We start from the raw sequence: 16,732 nt of genomic DNA on the forward strand, positions 1-16,732 counted from the left end.
CTTCAAGAAATTCTAAAGGGAGTTCTGCAGGAAGAAAGGAAAAAACAAGACAGGCAGAGTTTGGAGGAGAGTGTAAGAGCAACAAAAAAGACAAAAAGTGAAGGGAAAAAAAAGGAAACAAAATATGACAAACACAAGTCCAATCAAAATATGGCTAACACAAATAATTCCTTGAAAGTAATAACACTGAATTTCAACAGATTAAACTCACCTATCAAAAGATTCAGACTGGGACATTGGATAAGGAAATATGACCCATCTATATGCTGTCTAAAAGAGACACATCTTAGACCCAGAGACTCATGGAGGTTCAAAGTGAATGGCTGGAAAACAATCATACAAGCAAACAATAACCAAAAAAGGCAGGAGTAGCTATATTAATATCAGACAAAATAGACTTTAAATGTGAAACAATTGTGAGAGACAAAGAAGGATACTACATTTTAGTGAAAGGGATAATCAGTCAAAAAGATCATACAATCATAAATATTTATGCTCCTAACAAGGGCACCTCTAAATACGTGAGGCAAACACTGGAAAAACTAAGTGAAGGAATAGATGCATGTACAATTGTACTGGGGGATTTTAATATACCACTATCAACTCTGGACAGAACATCTCAAAAGAGAATCACTAAAGAAACAAAACATTTGAACAGTATATTAGAGGAACTGGATCTAATAGACATATATAGATCATTACATGCAAATACAGCAGGATATACATTTTTCTCAAGCACACATGGATCATTCTCCAAGATAGACCATATGCTAGGCCACAAAGAAAGGCTTAATGAATTCAGAAAGATCAAAATCATACAAAACAATATCTCTGACCACAGTGGAGTGAGGCTGGAAATTTGCAAGGGACAGAGGCCCAGATTTCACACCACGATTTGGAAATTAAACAGCACACTCTTAGAAAAACAATGGGTCAAAGAGGAAATCTCAAAAGAAATCAATGACTACCTTGAAACAAATGATAATGATAACACAACATACCAAAATTTATGGGATGCAGCACAAGTAGTACTGAGAGGGAAATTTATAGCCATAAATTCATATATCAAAAAAAAAGAAAGAGCAAAAATGAAGAACTAACTGCACATTTGGAGGAACTAGAAAAAAACAACAACAACAAAGTAACCCAACAGGAAGAGGAAGGAAGGAAATAACAAAGATAAGAGCAGAAATAAATGAAATAGAAAACAAGAAAGCACTTGAAAAGATAAACAAGACCAAGAGCTGGTTTTTTGAGAAGATCAACAAAATTGACTAACAAAGAAAAAAAGAGAGAAGATGCAAATACACAAAATAAGGAATGGGAAAGGAGATATCAACACTAACCCCACAGAAATAAAGACTAGCATAAGAGGATACTTTGAAAAACTATATTCCAACAAAAATGACAATTTAGAGGAAATGGGCAAATACCTAGAAGCACATAAGCAGCCCATATTGACAAAAGAAGAAATTGATGATGTTAACAAACAAATCACAAGTAAAGAGATAGAATCAGTCATTAAAAACCTCCCAACTAAGAAGAGTCCAGGGCCAGACGGCTTCACAGGTGAATTCTACAAAACATTCCAGAAAGAACTAACACCAATCCTGCTGAAACTATTCCAAAAAATTGAAACAGATGGAACATTGCCGAACTCCTTCTATGATGCCAACATTACCCTAGCAACAAAGCCAAACAAAGACACCACAAGATAGGAAAATTACAGACCAATTTCTCTAATGAACCTAGATGCAAAAATAGTTAAGAAAATACTTGCTAATCGTATTCAAGAACACATTAAACGAATTATACACAATGACCAAATGGGATTTATTCCAGGTATGCAAGGATGGTTCAACATAAGAAAATCAATCAATGTAATACACCATATAAACTGATTGAAGGAAAAAAATCACATGATTATATCTATAGATGCAGAAAAATCATTTGACAAAATACAGCACCCTTTCTTGATAAAAACACTCCAAAAATCGGAATACAAGGAAATTTTTTGAACATGATAAGGAGTATATATGAAAAACCTACAGCCAACATTGTTTACAAAGGGAAATCCTAAAATCCTTCCCTCTAATCTCAGGAAAAAGACAAGGATGCCCACTGTCTCCCCTTCTATTTAACATTGTCTTAGAAGTACTTGCTCAAGCACTGAGGCAAGAACCAGATATAAAAGGCATTCAAATTGGAAAGGAAGAAGTCAAAATTTCATTGTTTGCAGATGACATGATCCTATACATAGAAAACCCTGAGAGATCTAGAACAAAGCTTCTAGAACTCATAAATGAGTTTAGTAAAGTTGCAGGTTATAAGATCAATGCGCAAAAATAAGTAGCATTTCTGTATACCACTAATGAGCAAGATCAGGAGGAAATCAAGAAACAAATACCATTCACAATAGTAAATAAAAAAATCAAATACTTAGGAATAAATTTAACTAAAGAGGTAAAAAACTTATATGCTGAGAGCTATACAAGATTGTTCAAGGAAATCAAAGAAGACCTAAATAAATGGAAGAATATTGCCTGTTCATGGATGGGAAGACTAAATATTATTAAGATGTCTATTCTACCAAAACTGATCTACACATTCAATGCAATCACAATAAAAATCAACACAGCCTTCTTTAAGGAACTAGAAAAACTAACTGTGAAATTTATTTGGAAAGGAAAGAGGCCCCCAATAGCCAAAGACATATTGAAAAAGAAAAACGAAATAGGAGGAATCACACTACATGACTTCAAAACATACTACAAAGCTACAGTAGTGAAAACAGCATGGTATTGGCATAAGAAGAGACACAAGGACCAATGAAATCGAAATGAAAGTTCTGATATAGAACCTCATATATATAGCCATATAATATTCCATAAAGCCACCAAACCCTCTCAACTGGGAGAGAATGGCCTATTCAACAAATGGTGCCTGGAGAACGGATAGCCATATGTAGAAGAATGAAAGAGGATTACCATCTCACACCTTATACAAAGATCAACTCAAGATGGATCAAAGACCTAAATATAAGAGCCAAGACCATAAAGACCTTGGAAAGCAGTGTAGGGAAACATCTACAGGACCTTGTAATAGGAAATGGCTTCATGAATATCACACCAAAAGCATGAGCAGCAAAAGAACAAATAGATAAATGGGACTTTCTCAAAATTAAAGCCTTCTGCACCTCAAAGGAGTTTGTCGAGAAAGTAAAAAGGGAACCCACACAATGGGAGAAAATATTTGGCAACCATGTATCTGATAAGAGACATAACTTGCATATATAAAGAACTCATATATCTTGAAAATAAAAAGATAAACCACCCATTTAAAAAATGGGAAAAAGATTTAAACAGACACTTGTCCAAAGAAGAAATACAAATGGCTAAAAAGCACATGAAAAAATGCTCCAAATCTCTAGCTATCAGGGAAATGCAAATCAAAACTACAATGAGATACCATCTTACTCCCATAAGATTGGCAGCTATGAAAAAAACAGAAGAATACAAATGCTGGAGAGGATGTGAAGAAAGGGGAACACTCATCCACTGCTGGTGGGAATGCAGAAGGATCCAACCATTCTGGAAGACAGTTTGGCGGTTTCTCAAAAAACTAACCATAGATTTTCCATATGACCCAGCAATACCACTGCTGGGTATATACTCAGCAGAACTGAAAATAAGGACACAAACTGATATATGTACACCAATGTTCATAGCAGCATTGTTCACTATCGCCAAAAGTTGGAATCAACCCAAATGCCCATCAACAGATGAGTGGATCAATAAAATGTGGTATATACACACAATGGAATACTACTCGGCTGTACGAACAAATACACTACAAACACACGTGATAACATGGATGAATCTTGAGAACCTTATGTTGAGTGAAACAACCCAGGCATTGAAGGACAAATACTACATGACCTCAGTGATATGAAATAAACAAGCTGCCTCAGAGAGCTAGAGACTGGAAGATAGGCTTACAGGAAATCGGGGGGTGGAGGAAGGATGTGAGCAGACGTCTGCAGGAGTGGAATTTATGATGAGCTGGCGGTAAGTATGAACACAAAGAAGAGATAAAATGGGGGCCAGGGGTTGCCTTTGGGTGGGGCTTTGCAGGTTTGAGGCGGGCTGGGAATGGGCGGATGGGTAATATTGCCCAAAAAGTGGGGGGAGGGAGGGGTAGCATATGAACACAGGAGAGTGTCAGGTGTTGGTTGAGAGTAAAATGCTGAGAAAATCGTATCAAAATATAATTAAGAGGGTTACCTGTTTAGGATGCTCGGAAGGGATGGTCTGATGCCGGACGGGCTCCTGGGGAATGTCTGAATGCTCATTTTGCCAGAGTGGGTGATACCATTGGGTAGAGACCCAAGTAGTGAGAGTGGGGGTGGACCCACATCCTGGGGAGGACTAATGCCATCAAATAGAGGGAAATGTATCTCTCGAGAGAAAGGGTGGCTCCCAGGGCATTGGGGCAGCTGAGGAATTTAGGACCTGAACACTGTTGCAAGTATCTCTGGATGTGGCTCCTCGGGAAACGGAGGTTGGCTGTCAATGTGGGCACCAAGGGGATGGGAAAATGGATGTTAAATGTGTGGAACCAAGGTAAATGTGGGGTAAGAGAGGAGTTTTGTGAGAGTACACAAGGATGGATATAAAACATGTAATATTACATCATAAACATATAGGGGACGACAGAATGATAATGTAAACCATAATGTAAAACATAGGATAACTAAAAATGTTGGAAAACTGCGTGTCCTAAAGTATGCACCACAATGTAAGCACAGATGTCACCTGGTTGAAAGCTATTGTCTCAGACTCTGTACATCACTTTAAGTAAATATGCTGTGAATAGGTTGTAAGAGTATCGCTGTGGAAGGGAAAAGGTTTTGTGGTGGATGTGTGGGAATGCTGTATATTGTATACATGAATTGCTGTGGTCTAGAGCTCTTGTGAGAGAAGTTCAATAATTAGGGGGAAAAAAAAGGAAAAGAAAAAGATAGGATGTAGAATTTTTCCAAGTCAACACGTATTCTATATCTAACCTTTTAACCCATCGCTATATCCCATTTTGCTAGTAAGAGATCATGACATTATATTGGGGCTTCAATTTTCAGGAAGTTCTGGATCCCAGAGTGGTCCAACAATGGCAGTGGAAGAATACTGGTATAGGATACTATTGACAGGTGATATATGGCTGACAGGGAGCTATACAGGGCATATGTCCAGGGTGCATGGTAATGTTTGGATATACTCATAGTGGCAACAATTAAAAACTACAGCTGGGGGGTTACTGGGTCCTTGGCCGGGGTGCTGTGCCATGGTCCCTAGGGGAGGAGCGGCAGTCCCCCAGGTGCAGCGGCAAGGACCAAGAAGGAATGAGGGTCCAACAGTGAGCCCCTGATACTAATGACTAGGTTTGTGAGCCTATATGCCTGAAATAAGAACAAGGCCTAGAGCAGCACTGTGCCTGGGAATTTCCTCCTGACAGCCTTCATGTTACTCAAATGTGGCCAGTCTCGAAGCCTAACTCAGCATCTAAATGCAATGCCTTCCCCCCAGCGTGGGACATGCCACCCGGGGATGAGTCTCCCTGGCACCGAGGGATCACTATCAACTAACAACTGATAATGCAACTGGAAAATGACCTTGAATTGAAGGTTCGATGCGGATCAGTAGAATATCCCTGTCTACATAGAATAATATGACTTTAAAATGCTGTTTGACGTAATGTAAGGGGGAAATAGAAAGGAGAAATGAGTTTATAAGGCTATGAGTCTCTAAAAAAAAGAGTCTGGAGGCTGTCAGAAGGATTGCCCTTATGCACAACTGAGCAGAGTTAAGAGACAGATAAAGTAGATACAATCCCCAGGTATTGGTTCCTTTGAGGGCTAAAGGGACCCACGGGTTCTATGGTCATGGCAGATAGGGTTCACTGCCATGTCAGATGGCCCTTCTTTGGAGCTGGTGTTTCTGTGTGATGAAACTGGACCCAGAGGGGATCTCTTTTCATAAGACTATCATGCTACTTTACTGGAATTGTAGTTGGTATTGGGGTTTAAGATATATTTAGGGGATTGAATCTTTTTACTGACAATATGATAGCCAGGCCCTAAGCCTCAACAGACTCCAGCTCCTACAATCTGATTTATTGGACTCACCTCACTCAGCTAAGATGGAGTTGAAGAAGGACAACCACCACACCATGGAGCCTAGAGAGCCTACAACTGAAAGCAGGAGGATTGCATCCAGTAACCATGTGGAATCTGAGCCTCCTTTTGACATAGAGGTGCAACGGACACAACCAATTCAAGGTCCACAGAGAAAAGGTGGCATTGGAGTGGGAAAAGTGGACACGGTGGCTGATGGGTAGGGGGAATGGCAGGAAGAGATGAGATGTGGAGGTGCCTTTGGGACTTGGAGTGGCCCTGGATGGTGCTTCAGGGGCAATCACCGGACATTGTAAATCCTCCCAGGGCCCACTGGATGGATTGGGGGAGAGTGTGGGCCATGATGTGGACCAGTGGCCATGTGGTGCAGAGATGCCCAGAGATGTACTTACCAAATGCAATGGATGTGTCATGATGATGGGAGTGAGTGTTGCTGGGGGGGGGGAGGGGTGCGGTGGGGGTGGTGGGGTTGAATGGGACCTCATATTTTTTTAATGTAATATTTTTACAAAATCAAGAAAATAAATTTTAAAAAAAGAATAATCAAATTAAAAAAATATAAGCAAGCTGCCTCAGAGAGCTAGAGACTGGAAGATAGGCTTACAGGAAATTGGGGGGTGGAGGAAGGATGTGAGCTGACGTCTGCAGTGGTGGAATCTATGATGGGCTGGTGTTAAGTATGAGCACAAAGAAGAGATAAAATGGGGGCAAGGGGTTGCCTTTGGGTGGGGCTTTGAGGGTTTGAGGGGAGCTGGGGATGGGCGGATGGGTAATATTCCCCCAAAAAATGGGGGAGGGAGGGGCAACATACAAACTTAGGAGAGTGTTAGGTGTTGGTTGAGAGTAAAATGCTGAGAAAATCATATCAAAATATAATTAGGAGGGTTACCTGTTTAGGATGCTCTGAGGGGATGGTCTGATGCGGGATGAACTCCTGGGGAATGTCTGAATGCTCATTTTGTCAGGGTGGGTTGTACCATTGGGTAGAGACCCAAGTAGTGAGAGTTGGGGTGGACCCACATCCTGGGGAGGACTAATGCCATCAAATAGAAGGAACTGTGTCTCTCGAGAGAAAGGGTGGCTCCCAGGACATTAGGGCAGTTGAGCAAGTCAGGACCTGAACACTGTTGCAAGTATCTCTGGACGTGGCTCCTCGGGAAATGGAGATTGGCTGTCGTTGTGGGCCCCAAGGGGAGGGGAAAAGGGATGTTGAATGGATGGAACCAAGATAAATGTGGGTGTAAGAGAGGAGTTTTGCGAGAGTACACAAGGATGGATATAAAACATGTACTATTACACCAACAACATATAGGGTACCACAGACTAATAATGTAAACCATAATGTAACACATAGGATAACTAAAAATTTAGAAAACTGTATATCCTAAAGTATGGACCACAATGTAAGCATAGATGTCACCTTGTTTGAAAGCTATTGTCTCAGAGTCTGTACATCAGTTTAAGTAAATATGATATGAATAAGTTTTAAGATTATCGCTGTGGAAGGGAAAAGGTTTTATGGTGGATGTGTGGGAGTACTGTATATTGTATATATGAATTACTGTGATCTAAGGCTCTTGTGAATAGAAGCTTAATAATTAGGAAAAAAGAAAAGAAATAGATAGGATGTAGAATTTTTCCAAATCAATACGTATTCTAGATCTAACCTTTAAACTCATCGCTATATTCCATTTTACTAGTAAGGGAACCTGACATTATATTGTGCTTCACTTTTCAGGAAGTTTTGGATCACAGAATCATTCAATAATGGCGGTGGAGGAATACTGGTATGGGATGTTATGGACAGGCGATATATGGTTGACAGGGAGTTATACAGGGCATATGTCCTGGGTTTATGGTAGTGTTTGGATATACTCATAGTGGAAACAATTAAAAACAACAGCTGTGGGGGTACTGGGATCCTGGCTGGAGGTGCTCTCTTGTGGTCCCTAGGGGAGCAGCGGTAGTCCCCCAGGTGCAACGGTAAGAACCAGGAAGGAATGAGGGTCCAACACTGAGACACTGATACTAATGACTATGCTTGTGAGCCTATACACCTGAAATAAGAACAAGGCCTGGAGCAGCACTGTGCCTGGAAGTTTCCTCCTGACAGCCTTCATGTTACTCAAATGTGGCCAGTCTCGAAGCCAAACTCAGCATGTAGATGCAGTGCATTCCCCCCAGCTTCTTTTTGCTAGTTTCTTCAAGTGTTTTATCTGAGTATTGGATAGGTTATTTCCCCCAGGTAAGATTGAATTAATGCATATCCCCATATTCCAAGTCAGCTTTTAGCACAAAGCCCCCACATTCCAGCTTACATTCTCCCTGAATATCCAAAGCCTACAGAGTTTATACTTCTCAGTTGGCTTTCTAGGCATATTTGGATATAAAATAAGTTTGGATTTGTGCACAGGCTATATTACATCTGCTGCTTTCAGTCCTCCATTTATAAAGGACACCAGCAAGAGGACCAATACCACCAAAGACTCACTAAAGCAATCCAATCAAGGACCCCAAATTGAATCCAATTCAAGTTCTAAATCCCACAGGAATGAGTTAGCTCCAAGAATATGTGATCTTTCCTGGGCTACACATAAAGTTTCAAAGTGCCCTAACATGAAGGTCAGTTTCTTTCTCTTGCCTAGTATTTTACTGTTGATTTGTTTTATATTAAAACTCTTCTGACACTTAGAATTGGCTGTATTTAATTGATCAAATTTTCTCAGTTCTTCATCTCATTCTAACCCTGGATATTTGGTATTTTTTTTTAAGATTGTACTATTTGTGTAATTATTTCACCCCAAGAAAAAAGATCCTTTCCTAGTTCCTTCTCTGGAAATATTGATCTGTTCTGTTTTTGTTTGTTTGTTTTTTGTTGTTTATTTTTGTCTGTATAGTTTTTTTACACACTGCTTTCATTGCCTCTAGCTGTTTTACATGATATACAAAATCTTGGAGGATGGTCACCTCAGAAAGGACTTTCTGAAGTCAGTATATCCAGTCAAATGAGGACCAGAGACTCACAAAAAGGGCTCAGACAGCCCCAATGAACCCTGGAGAGAGGTACAGGTAAGACACCAGGAACCTTTTTTACAGCTCAGTGAAGTTTGAATTCCTGGCCTGCCAAAAATATGGCACTCTTTAGAAAATGGTTCCCTGCAACCCTAAGGAGGCATTGTGTCTTTAAGCCTTAACTGCCTTCCTCCATGTCAGCAGTGGGGTTGAGTCAATGTCAGTGTCTATCCTTGTCTGGGTTAGCTAAAACAGCAGCTCAGAACTGGAATTCAGTAATCAAAACTTGCTGATCAAAAGATATGCTCAACCCCACCATTCTCGGGGTAGACTTCCATATTCCTCTCCACCCACAACAGCCAGCCAGGGACTAGATCCTAAGATAGCCCATATCATGAATGGGGGATGGGTGCCAGCTGTCACTGCAGAGTGAGCTACTCAGTATTTATTTAACTTGATAAAAATTGTAATTAGCCTGCTTAGTGTTCTTTTTTAACAAATCAATTTTATTTATACATATTAATAAAGCTTACAATTCATACAAAGTATAAAAACAGTGGAATTTAGTATGATCACATAATTGTGCATTCATCACTTCAATCATTATTGGAGTATTTCCATTATTTCAGTAGTAATAAAAACCAAGAAAATTCCTCACGTCTCAACCTCTCTATGATTCCCCTGCTGTACATAGTTGCTATTTCTGGCTACTCTTGCACAATTATTTATTAGTTTATTAAGTTGTGTTTTTTTAGATGTACTCACATACACTATGATCTATCCAAAGTGTATAATCAATGGTTTTTATTATAATCACAATGTTCTGTATACAGTTTTTAGCACAATTTCTCAGTCTTTTTCCATACACCATTCTCTGGATGCTGTATAATGCTCCTTTGCTGTCCTGAGCTCCAGAACAGTTGTTACAGACAGTTTCTGACTCTTCACTAGCTCTTTTGGGAGAGAAGTGAGTCCTGAATCTCCCTGCTCTGCCATCTTCCTAGAAATTCCCTTGCTAGTGTAAAAATCTTTGGTATACATGGAAAAAGATAACCTAGTACACATCTTTCTGACCAAACATAGAGAAAAGTTTTATATATTTTCCCACATGGAAAATAAGGAATCCATATGATTTTTTAAAGTTAGGTTAAGATTAGATCCAGAAAACCACCCTAAATGTCTCTATATTTGTATTTTTTTACCCTTTAAGGAGGTCATATAAGCATCAGCACTTTGTCATTTTACAAGAGTCCATTAGTCTGAGAAAGAAGAAAGCATTCCTATTTAAATGATGTAACAATTCATGTATATTACTCCCAATTAAATATGTTGAGTTTCCATTTTAAATATAACCTGAATATTGACCAAATCATGTTATGTAGGCTTATCTGTATTGGGTAAAGGATTAATGCAGGCATTACACATGCAAGTGGGATACTTGTCATTGAATCTATATCTAATTTAGTGATTTTCTTTGTTACATCAGTAAAAGTATCATTATCAGAGTCACTTTTAAGTTCTCTGTCTTTGAATATGGGAGTCCCATCTCTATTGTCTGAATCTAACCTGACTGATTGGTTATATACAACCAATATATACAACCAGTCTTGTATATATCCAATTTTGGCCCTGTCTTTATTACAATTTTCTTGCATAAAGAAGAGCTTATAGTCACCAAATTATAAGTTCTGAAAAGCTGGTTAAAGCTTCAAATAAAGTGCCCCAATGCCAAATACATTTAACTTATTGATCTGTAACAAGGGCTGACTAATTTTTAACAGGATACCAAAATTTTTATTAAACATTGACCTCTTTTTTTGACCAATGATCACTTTCTCCTGAATGGAACATTATTTTAGGTCCATTTTTATCATCTAGATATTGGCAAACCCAGCAATCAGTTAAATTTATAATGCTAGAAACCCTGTAAATAACTGGAGTTGAGATAGATCTAACCTTAGAGAAGTAGCAGTAATCACTGCTACAAGTAATAACATTGCTTTGTAAATTTCTGAAATCACTTAATAAGTTTCTTTGTAAATCAATCAATAATATTTTACACCATGCTTTAAAATTTAGATAATTAAGACCACATTAATAATCCATAGGCATTTAGAATGAGATTCCATTTGCTCATAGTTTTGCATTGTAAGCAGCATGATCACTGCATAGATATACTCTGAATGTACATTAAATTATCTCATTTGTACTAACTCTTCTTAGAAAGGATGTATTCTGTTTAGCTCTAGTTGGAACTATCATAAATTAAAAATTAATTAAACTTTACTGTATTTGAGAATAGCTTTGGCTTAATTACCAATACCTTCAGCCATTTGTTTTATATTTACATACGTATACATGGGTAAGTCATGTGAGGTTGTGTTTATTATTTTTCTGAAGTCTATCCATAATAATCTACTGCTAGTAACAGACACACTATGTTGCTGTTTAAAATTATCCCTCAGTTCTATTCTAAACTCATAGTTCAGTTTATTTTATTGCCCTCAACCTGTCATAACCAGAAGCAAAACGCTGGAACTTTAAATTAAAACTCAACTCCACTTGTCTAAAGGTTTGTTTATTCATAATATTTTCCTGAAGGACTCATATGTATATATAAATCAATAAGTCGATCTGTGCAGTTTGACAGCAATATTAGAATCCCATGACCCTGTAATTCTTGAAGGAAGTGATATATATTTTCTGGATAATTTAGAGAAATGTTGACCTTTCCAGCTATATTTTTTAAAAAATGAACAGTTCTTCCTTTTAACTAATTTATGAATTAATCTTTCTGAATTCACTGGTTTCTAAAACTGGTCTTAAGCAAAGGCCTGATATCTAGGCAATTAATAGGGACTGTTTAACCCTGACTAAGAAGTGAATTAAACTTCTTTTTCTTCAAAGTGAATTAAACTGTTTTTCACTTGAGAGAAACAAACAATTCCCACCAAACCCTGAAAATGTATGTCACATTGGACCTCCCAGGACAACTCCACATTCTACTACAGAGCTTCAAAAAAGTTGTATTGGCTCTTCTCAAAGATTCTCAACGGACAAAATCATCACCACCTATACCTGGAGAACAAGTGGTATATTTTTTACTTCAGTAGTACAGAATATAAGTACCAATTTCTATTTATTTGTAAAAAATATTTGAAGAGACTCTGAAAGAGGAGAGTAACTAAGAATGAGAGGATTTAAGAGTATCTAAAATTTAAATAATAAATCTTTCTCACAAAATTTATCTCCTTAAAAGAAAGGTGGTAAACTACTTTTATGTGAATACTCTACTTATATTTTGAAAAATCAGATATTTTTATTTAAGTGAAGGTGAAAATGAATTAAAATATGAAGGATAGAATTAAATAACCAGGTATATAGCCAATTCAAATTACATTAAAACCCAAATATGAACTATAAACAGAAGTGAAATTTTCCTAAAATGAAGAGAATATTCACTAAACCCCATTTCCTCCTTAAGTAGGTAAATTCCATTAAGGAGGGAAGTAGACTTGGGCCAGTGGATAGGGCATCCATCGACCACATGGGAAGTCTGCAATTCAAACCTCAGGCCTCCTTGACCCGTGGAGCTGGCCCATGTGCAGTGCTGATGCACACAAGGAGTGCTATGCCATGCAGGGGTGTCCCCGCATAAGGGAGCCCCACGCTCAAGGAGTTCACCCTGTAAGGAGAGCTGCCCAGTGAGAGAGTGCAGCCTGCCCAGGAATGGCACTGCACACATGGAGAGCTGACACAACAAGATGACACAACAAAAAGAAACACAAATTCCCAGTGCCTCTGACAACAGCAGAAGCAGACAAAGAAGATGCAGCAAATAGACACAGAGAACAGACAACTGGGGTGGGGGGGGAAGGGGAGAGAAATCAATCAATAAAATCTTTAAAAAAAAATGGACACAGAGAATCGACAACCGGGGTGGGGGGGAGGGGAGAGAAATAAATAAATTTTTTAAAAATGTATAAAAAATTACATGACAGAGAATAATTCTACATGGACTGTGATACTTTTATACTTTGATATGTATAAAAACATAAAAATAAATGTAATGTTGCCAAAATAACTGTCTGAGGTTTTAGGGTTACATAGTTAGAAATATATAATTCTACTCTTACAAACAAGTCAACTAGGGGAAATAAATTAGCATAATCATTTGAACTGGCTGCATACATATTAGGCAGGGCTTATTTTGTTTTTTGTTATTTTTAGCTTTTTTGAACATGTAAAAGAAGCCATAAGAGGTCCTTTTTTGTCATGGATGATACAGTTAATTTTAGGTCACAAGGTTCAATGGCACAAAGATGGAAACTAGATTCCATGCATTTTTCTTTATCTTGTGTTTCATTCCTCTCAAACTCTCTGACAGCTTTAATTTTTTTTATTTTTGAAGAAGGTTTAGATTATATAAATGTTTAATAAAAAATATAGGGGATTCCCATATTCCCCAGCTGCTCCTCCTAACCCTCCCACACTTTCCCACATTAACATCTTTCATTAGTGTGGTAAATTTGTTACAATTGATGGGCACATATTGAAGCATTGTTATTAACAATGTACTATAGTTTCTATTATAGCTTACACTCTGCCTTACCCAATTTTATAGGTTATGACCAAATGTAATGGCCTGTACCTGTCATTGCAATGTCATGCAGGACAATTCCAGTGCCCCAAATGTCCCCATATTATACCTATTCTTCCCTCTCTCTCACCTTAGAACCTCTAGTGGCCACTACCTTTACATCAATGATAAAAGTTCTTCCATTGCTAGAATAATATTAAGTCTATAATAGAATAATACTAAGTCTGCTTTAGTCCATTGTTCACTCCCCAGTCTTGAGGATTTGGGGATGGTGATTCCATTATGCTTCTACTTGAGAGGGGGCTTAAATCCCAATGGGCAGATGGCTGACATCTTCTTGACTGCTATAAATGTTGCTACTAGAAGTTGATGGCTGAGAATAGCCCTCATTTTCTTGGGATTGGGAGGCTTGTGTGATTTTATTATTTTCCTCTATGTCTTTTTTTCTGAAATCAGAAACATTAAAGCCCTCTTCTACATGTGTTCAGTTTCCTAGTAGGGCTTTCCCAGGTATTTTCCCTTTATCATTTCCTTTATCTTCAGGAATCCAATTCTCACATCTGTCGTAATGAATTTCCACAAGAGGATTCATTTCATTGCACGAAATACGTTTCCCACAGACCGCTAAGGAAATTTCAGGATCTTCTTCAGATGAGTGTGTATCACTCTCCCCTGCTTGATATACAATAATTTGATAAATCTGATCATCTTCATATTAGAGTTCTTGTCCTTCACTAATCTTCTGAATCAAGAGATTTAACTTCAAATTATACCCTGAATTGATCTGAAACTGTATCCTGATTCAACCAATCACCAGAATGTTCACTTATACCAGCATCAAGATCCAGATTTGATAGTCTCCATTGATTCACTCCTACAGAAGATTTATTATACATAGAGCAAGACTTTCATCAGAGGAAAGGTAAATGCTAGCAGATTTGTGATGCTTTCTCTGTTGTCCACCAGCTAAGTCTTCCGAATTTTCTGTCTCACTAATTACTCTCCTTCTAGATGAAGGTCTAAAAATCAAATTTGAGGATGAAGGTTTCTCTTCCTCTACCTTTTGCTCAGGGTCCCTTCGATGGCTGCCATCTTGAAGGTGACACCTGTTTTCACTTAGAGATGCACCTGAATCTGATGGTTCCTGCTGGTTGACTACTACCAAGTTTCTGTAAATCATGTAAACATTTTCCTGTGTTCTTTCACAGAGGAGCTTGGCACTACAAACGACTCCCCTAGAAGATAATTTGAACAATATACAATATGTTGTTGTTTCTCATCATATAATCACTTGGTCATAATATAGAGGCCAAGATAAAATATAATGCCTTTCATTGTGTGTCTTTTTGTGCACCAACAGACTTTAGCAACTTCAGTAATGATTGTTTTGTTCTAACCAGAGTCTCTGGTTCAGAGACAGGAATCTGTGAGGTGCTCATAACATATCAGTAGTTAGATAATTGTTGGTATTGCACATTTGCCATGCAGGGTTTTTCATGCCTGCAGTGGGATCTTTTGAGGCTCCCCAGTTCTGTTCATGGGGCACATGGAAGTCTTGGTGTCAATTTCACACCACTATTGTATTCCAACACATTAGGTTGAGAGTAGGAGATTCCTTGAGGCAAAAACATCAGAAACTGAGTCAGAAGTTCTGAACAGAAGAAGGCTCAGCTTCTTGCTCCATCCCCCTTCCAGTCACACAGGGCAACACAAACACCAAATGAAAGGAACAAAGTTGCTAATAGCCATGCTCCCTCCTTTTCCCATCTGTCCTCTTGACAGTGGGAGGCCACTGGAGTTAGGAAAGCTAAATGTGGAGACCCCCCAACCTCCTGAGAACCTGTATGGATCAGAGCATTCTGCCTTGATGTCTTGAGAGACATGCTTGTTGTCTCTGCTAACTAAAAGGGAAGAAGATTAAAGCTCTTCTGTTTTACTTAAGCTCTTAGATGCTCTTATCTTTTTAAATAAAAGAAGCAGCATTTGGAAATGTACATACACGTCTTGTCTATTCTCCTGTATGTAGCCAGAAATGAAGCAGTTACTTACAGATAATAAAATGCTTCTAAGTTTTACTACTGTGCAGTTAGACTCGTAAGAGGATGTGCCTGTCCCCTTGAAGCTGGCACATGGTCTGTATGAATGCCCAGAGCCTGGAGAAGCCCTGGGTTCCCACTTAGCTCTTCAGGGTGGCAGTGGCCCTCCACCCTGCCATCCTCCCCAGACCAAGGCTGTGCTACCTATATTTCACCAGGTCCTTGTCTGGTCAGCACCAATGTGAAACACCCTTCTCCATTCTAAAATATTCTAAAAAGAAATCTCGCAGCTCTTTTAATGCTATTACTATGTAGCAAAAGATTTCTCTTCCTTTCTCTAGAATGGTATTTTTTGTTTGGGTTTTGTTTTTGTGCTGAAATGACAATTCTCTTTCTTGCTCGGTCGGCCTCACATCTGTTCTGTATAATATACCATGGCCAGACTCAGTACAGGCTCAGCACACCAGTGTCTTCCCAGCTCATGTCCATGATAAAACAGCCCACTTCCCCAATTGGCTGACTAACCTTGTCGGTTTAAATTATGTGACACTGAAAATTTTCCCAAATTGAGGACATTCAGTTGTTCATATGACCCTCATGGTATTCATAATATATGTAGGTTCACAACATAAGATGATACATTATCAGTATGATACTTAAATAATAGACTGCATACATCATCATTTATAACAATGTAACTTCATCAAGAACTTCTCTCTGAAAGTTCTTTTTTTCAGATTTGTGCTAACATGGGGCCAGGGACTGATTCCACAGGCATCATGTAGACATCAGACAAGGTTGTTTTCAAGCACCATTTTTTAAAAGAAAATATTTATTTTGCCCCATAATGTTAGCAATGTATGTAATCTCTGTCACAAATCTCAGCCCAAGTCT

General features: G+C 38.4%; 1 pseudogene; it reads right to left on the reverse strand.

Annotated features, from left to right (window-relative positions):
• Positions 1-13,349: 13,349 nt before the first annotated feature.
• Positions 13,350-15,279, reverse strand: LOC101418679 (E3 ubiquitin-protein ligase Mdm2-like; annotated as a pseudogene).
• Positions 15,280-16,732: the final 1,453 nt, after the last annotated feature.

This window comes from Dasypus novemcinctus, chromosome 29 (genome assembly GCF_030445035.2).
Source record: "Dasypus novemcinctus isolate mDasNov1 chromosome 29, mDasNov1.1.hap2, whole genome shotgun sequence".
Lineage (NCBI taxonomy): Eukaryota > Metazoa > Chordata > Mammalia > Cingulata > Dasypodidae > Dasypus > Dasypus novemcinctus.